Source organism: Terrapene carolina, unplaced genomic scaffold (assembly GCF_002925995.2).
Source record: "Terrapene carolina triunguis isolate 2854851 unplaced genomic scaffold, T_m_triunguis-2.0 Scaffold93, whole genome shotgun sequence".
Lineage (NCBI taxonomy): Eukaryota > Metazoa > Chordata > Testudines > Emydidae > Terrapene > Terrapene triunguis.
Genome location: NW_020664444.1, coordinates 16,345,115 through 16,351,375, shown reverse-complemented (window position 1 = coordinate 16,351,375; position 6,261 = coordinate 16,345,115).

Genomic DNA, 6,261 nt, shown 5'->3' with positions numbered 1-6,261 from the left:
GCATTGCACCAGCCCCCTTGCCTTGATGATGATGGTTATCAGACGTATTATGCGCAGGATGGGGCAACATTGCTACACAGCAGCAACCCCTTGCCTTTTGGGCAGTAGATAGTATATTACGACTGGTATCCATCGTTGTCATACTGGGTATCAGATCGTGCAATAGACCTGAAGGCTAACTGCCAAGCGCCCAGTATTTGCTGCCAAGCACCCAGAAAATGCCAAGGGCTATCAGTCATGCTGCACCGTCGTCTTAAGATGTAAAAAATAGATTTATTCTGTATTCATTTGCTTCCCCCCCTTCCTCCTGCTAAACCCAGGCTTTTGAGTTCAATCTTTGGGGGGGGGGGGCATTCTGTGTGACAGTTGTTTGTGTTTCTCCCTGATGCAAAGCCACCTTTCTTGATTTTAATTCCCTGTACCTGTACGCCATGTCGTCACTCGCCCCTCCCTCCCTCCCTTCTTCCCCTGGTCCGTCAGATACTACTTTCGCGCCTTTTTTCAGACCAGACGCCATAGCCAGCACTGGGATCATGGAGCCCGCTCAGATCACCGCGGCAATTATGAGCACTATGAACACCACGCGCATTGTCCTGGAAAACATGCAGAGCCTCCTGGACATGCCAAAGCCAAACCAGGACCAGCTGAGGAGGAGGCGATTGCAGCGCGGCGACGATAGTGATGAGGAAATTGACATGGACCTCTCACAAGGCACAGGCCCCAGCAATGTGGAAATCCTGGTGTTACTGGGGCAGGTTCATGCCGTGGACCGCCGACTCTGGGCCCGGGAAACAAGCACAGAGTGGTGGGACCGCATCGTGTTGCAGGTCTGGGACGATGCCCAGTGGCTGCGAAACTTTCGCATGCGTAAGGGCACTTTCATGGAACTTTGTGACTTGCTTTCCCCTGCCCTGAAGCGCCAGAATACCAGGATGAGAGCAGCCCTCACAGTGGAGAAGCGAGTGGCGATAGCCCTGTGGAAGCTTGCAACGCCAGACAGCTACCGGTCAGTCGGGAATCAATTTGGAGTGGGCAAATCTACTGTGGGGGCTGCTGTGATCCAAGTTGCCAGGGCAATGAGAGACCTGGTGATATCAAGGGTAGTGACTCTGGGAAACGTGCAGACCATAGTGGATGGCTTTGCTGCAATGGGATTCCCAAACTGTGGTGGGGCCATAGACGGAACCCATATCCCTATCTTGGCACCGGCGCACCAAGCCACCGACTACATAAACCGCAAGGGGTACTTTTCAATGCTGCTGCAAGCCCTGGTGGATCACAAGGGACGTTTCACCGACATCAACGTGGGCTGGCCGGGAAGGGTACATGATGCTCGCGTCTTCAGGCAGTCTCTTCTGTTTCGAAAGCTGGAGGAAGGGACTTTCTTCCCGGACCAGAAAATAACCATTGGGGATGTTGAAATGCCTATCGTGATCCTTGGGGACCCAGCCTACCCCTTAATGCCATGGCTCATGAAGCCATACACAGGCAGCCTGGACAGCAGTCAGGACCTGTTCAACTACAGGCTGAGCAAGTGCCGAATGGTGGTGGAATGTGCATTTGGCCGTTTAAAAGCGCGCTGGCGCAGCTTACTGACTCGCTCAGACCTTAACGAAAAGAATCTCCCCATTGTTATTGCTACTTGCTGTGCGCTCCACAATATATGTGAAAGTAAGGGGGAGACATTTATGGTGGGGTGGGAGGTTGAGGCAAATCGCCTGGCCGCTGATTACGCGCAGCCAGACACCAGGGCGGTTAGAGGAGCACAGCAGGGCGCGGTGCGCATCAGAGAAGCGTTGAAAACCAGTTTTGTGACTGGCCAGGCTACGGAGTGAAACTTCTGTTTGTTGCTCCTTGATGAACCCTCTGCCCCTCCCCCACCACCCTGTTAACTCTACTTCCCTGCAAACCAACCACCCCACCCTCCCCTACTACCCTCCCCCCTTCGAGCACCACTTGCAGAGGCAATAAAGTCATTGATACTTCACATTCAGGCATTCTTTATTAATTCAGCACACAACTAGGGGGATAATTGGAAAGGTAGCCCGGGATGGGTGGGGGAGGAGGGAAGGAAAAGGACACACTCCAATTTAAAACTTTAAAACTTATTGCTATGGAAATCATCTAGGGTGGAGTGAGTGGGTGGCCGAAGGCCCCCCCACCGTGTTCTTGGGCGTCTGGGTGAGGAGGCAATGGGACTTGGGGAGGATGGCTGCTGGTTACAGAGGGGCTGTAGCGGCGGTCTCTGCTCCTGCTGCCTTTCCTGCAGCTCAACCATACGCAGGAGCATATCACTTTGATGCTCCAGCAGCCGGAGCATCGACTCTTGCTTTCTGATTACAAGTTGACGCCACCTCTCCTCTTCAGCCCGCGTTTCAGCACGCAACTTCTCATCTTCAGCACGCCACCTCTCCTCTCGCTCATATTGGGCTTTTTTAAAATCAGTCATTGACTGCCTCCACGCATTCAGCTGTGCTCTGTCAGCGTGGGAGGCAGTCTGAAGTTCAGTAAACATTTCGTCACGCGTCCTTCGCTTCCTTCTTCGAATATTCACTAGCCTCTGCGAAGGAGTAAGATTTGCAGCTGGTGGAGAAGGGAGAGGTTGTTAAAAAAGATACATTTTAGAGAACAATGGGTAGACTCTTTCACGTTAGATTTTGCTGTTCACAACATCACACAGCACATGTGCTTTCGTTACAAGGTCGCATTTTTCCTCTTATATTGAGAGTCTCCTGGTTTGGTGTGAGAGATCACTCACGCAGTCCCAGGACACAGATTTCAGCTTGCAGGCAGCCATGGTAAGACATATAGTCTTTGGGCTTTTTTAACCTTCTTAACATGTGGGGATGGTTTCAAACAGTTCTGCCCTCATTTCCCATACCAAGCACCCGTGCCATTTAAAATGGGTTTGCAATGTAAAAGGAGGGGATGCGATTTCAGGTTTAACATGCAGCACAAACCCAACTAACTCCCCTCCCCCACACACCCAATTCTCTGGGATGGTCACTTCACCCCTCCCCCCCACCGCGTGGTTAACAGCGGGGAATATTTCTGTTCAGCAGACCAGGAAGGGGCACCTCTGAATGTCCCCTTAATAAAATTGCCCCATTTTAACCAGGTGACCGTGAATGATATCACTCTCCTGAGGATAACAAAGAGCGATAAGGAATGGATGTTGTCTGCATGCCAGCAAACACCGGGACCATACGCTGCCATGCTTTGTTATGCAATGATTCCAGACTACGTGCTACTGGCCTGGCGTGGTAAAGTGTCCTACCATGGCGGACGGGATAAGGCAGCCCTCCCCAGAAACCTTTTGCAAAGGCTTTGGGAGTACATGAAGGAGAGCTTTCTGGAGATGTCCCTGGAGGATTTCCGCTCCATCCCCATACACGTTAACAGACTTTTCCAGTAGCTGTACTGGCCGCGATTGCCAGGGCAAATTAATCATTAATCATTAAACACGCTTGTTTTTAAACTATGTGTAATTTTTGCAAAGGTACACTCACCAGAGGTCCCCTGTGTGCCCTCAGGGTCTTGGGTGAGTTCGGGGGTTACTGTTTCCAGGTCCAGGGTGACAAACATATCCTGGCTGTTGGGGTAACTGGTTTCTCCGCTTCCTTGCTGCTGTGAGCTATCTATGTTCTCTCCATCCTCATCTTCCTCGTCCGCCGAACCCGCTTCCCCGTTTGCAGAGAGGGACTCATAGAACACGCTTGGGCTAGTGGTGGCTGCACCCCCTAGAATGGCATGCAGCTCCGCGTAGTAGCGGCATGTTTGCGGCTCTGCCCCGGACCTTCCGTTTGCGTCTCTGACTTTGTGGTAGGCTTGCCTTAGCTCCTTAATTTTCACGCGGCACTGCCGCGCGTCCCTGTTATGGCCTCTGTCCTTCATGGCCTTGGAGATCTTTTCTAATGTTTTGCCGTTTCTTTTACTGTTTCGGAGTTCGGCGAGCACTGCTTCATCTCCCCAGATGGCGATCAGATCCTGTACCTCCCGTTCGGTCCAGGCTGGAGCTCTTCTGCGATCCTGGGACTGGGACTGGGACTCCATCATGGTTACCTGTGCTGATGGGCTCTGCATGGTCACCTGTGCTCTCCACGCTGAGCAAACAGGAAATGAAATTCAAACGTTCGCGGGGCTTTTCCTGTCTACCTGGCCAGTGCATCTGAGATGAGAGTGCTGTCCAGAGCGGTCACAATGAAGCACTGTGGGATAGCTCCCGGAGGCCAGTAATGTCGAATTCCGTCCACACTAACCCAATTCCGACCCCCTAAGGTCGATTTTATCGCTAATCCCCTTGTCGAGGTGGTGTTAGGAAACCGGTTTAAAGGGCCCTTTAAGTCGACAGAAAGGGCTTCGTAGTGTAAACGTGTCCAGGCTTAAGTCGATTTAACGTGGCTAAAGTCGACCTAAACTCGTAGTGTAGACCAGGCCTCAGATTACTACATTGTTATTTGTACCCAGAATATAACTAAGGTATTGGATACAGCAACACTATTTTATCTCAATGGAAGTTTCAACTTACAGCTATTTCAGTAGACTGCGCTTTTATGACTTTTAGCAAGGTGCTTCATTTCTTGCATTCAAGACAAGTTAGAGTGCATACTCTAGTATCAAGTATCGGGGGTAGCCGTGTTAGTCTGTATCTACAAAAACAACAAGGAAAATGATCCCTCACTCTCACCGACCTTGGGAGGCAGACCAGTCCTCGCTTACAGACAACCCTCCAACCTGAAGCAAATACTCACCAGCAACTACACACCACACCACAGAAACACCAACCCAGGAACCAATCCCTCTAGCAAACCTCGTTGCCTACTCTGTCCCCATATCTACTCTGGCGACACCATCAGAGGACTCAACCACATCAGCCACATCATCAAGGGCTCATTCACCTGCACATCCACGAACGTTATATATGCCATCATGTGCCAGCAATGCCCCTCTGCCATGTACATTGGCCAAACCGGACAGTCCCTCCACAAAAGAATAAATGGACACAAATCGGACATCAGGAATGGTAACATACATAAGCCAGTAAGTGAACACTTCAATCTCCCTAGTCATTCTATTACAGATTTAAGAGTCACTATCATTGAACAAAAAAAACTTCAGAAACAGACTTCAAAGAGAAACAGCAGAACTAAAATTCATTTGCAAATTTAACACCATTAATCTGGGCTTGAATAGGGACTGGGAGTGGCTGGCTCATTATAGAAGCAGCTTTTCCTCTCCTGGAATTGACACCTCCTCATCTATTATTGGGAGTGGACTACATCCACCCTGATTGAATTGGCCCTGTCAACACTGGTTCTCCACTTGCGAAGTAACTCCCTGCTCTCCATGTGTCAGTATATAATGCCTGCATCTGTAACTTTCACTCTATGCATCTGAAGAAGTGAGGTTTTTACCCACGAAAGCTTATGCCCAAATAAATCTGTTAGTCTTTAAGGTGCCACCAGACCCCTTGTTGTTTTTATATTCTAGTATATGCACCAACCAGCAATTAGTAGCGAGTAAGGGGACATCCAATCCCTAGGAGAACCAAATAAATACCACTTTCAGTGTAGCTCTACTCTGAAAAGGGACCGCCTCCCCGCCCCCCCAAAGAGCATTGTAAGGTTCCACGTTTATTGTGCCTCATGGACGTCCAGATAAAACACAGGCAGGGTATGTCTAGACTAGAGCTGGAAAGTGTGAATTGCTGCTGGAGGCAACATACACACACTAGTTCAGAGTTAAAAAAACACAAAAATAGAAGTATAGCCGCAACAGTGCAAGCGGCAGGAGGCACTAGAAGATGATGCCCTGAGTAAGATCCTGTCCAAGACCACAGGTACTTACTTGGTGTGGTTAGCCTCTCCCGCCAGTCACGCTGCCACAGTTACACTCGCGCTGCCATTTTTGGCGCGTTCGTTCTGATCAAGCTTGTGCAGGTATGTCTCCCTGAGCAGGAATTTACACCTTCCAGCTCTAGTGCAGACATAACTATCTTTCTTGGCAAACAGAGGGTTTCTTAACTCCCAGCCCTGCAAATTCAACCCCAAATCTGAAAAACAGGCTGGGTTCTCTCTGGCTTATGCAACAGAAGTTCTGATTGCAGAACCTACTCAACAACTCTGTTCATGCACAAGTTAGAAAAGAATCTCAGCTCACTCTTCTGGAGCTGCATTGGCTCTGCAGTACTAATAAGAGTAGTAAAGAAGCACATATGGCTCAGTACATTCAGAGAGCAGAATCAGTTGATTGAGAGGTGCC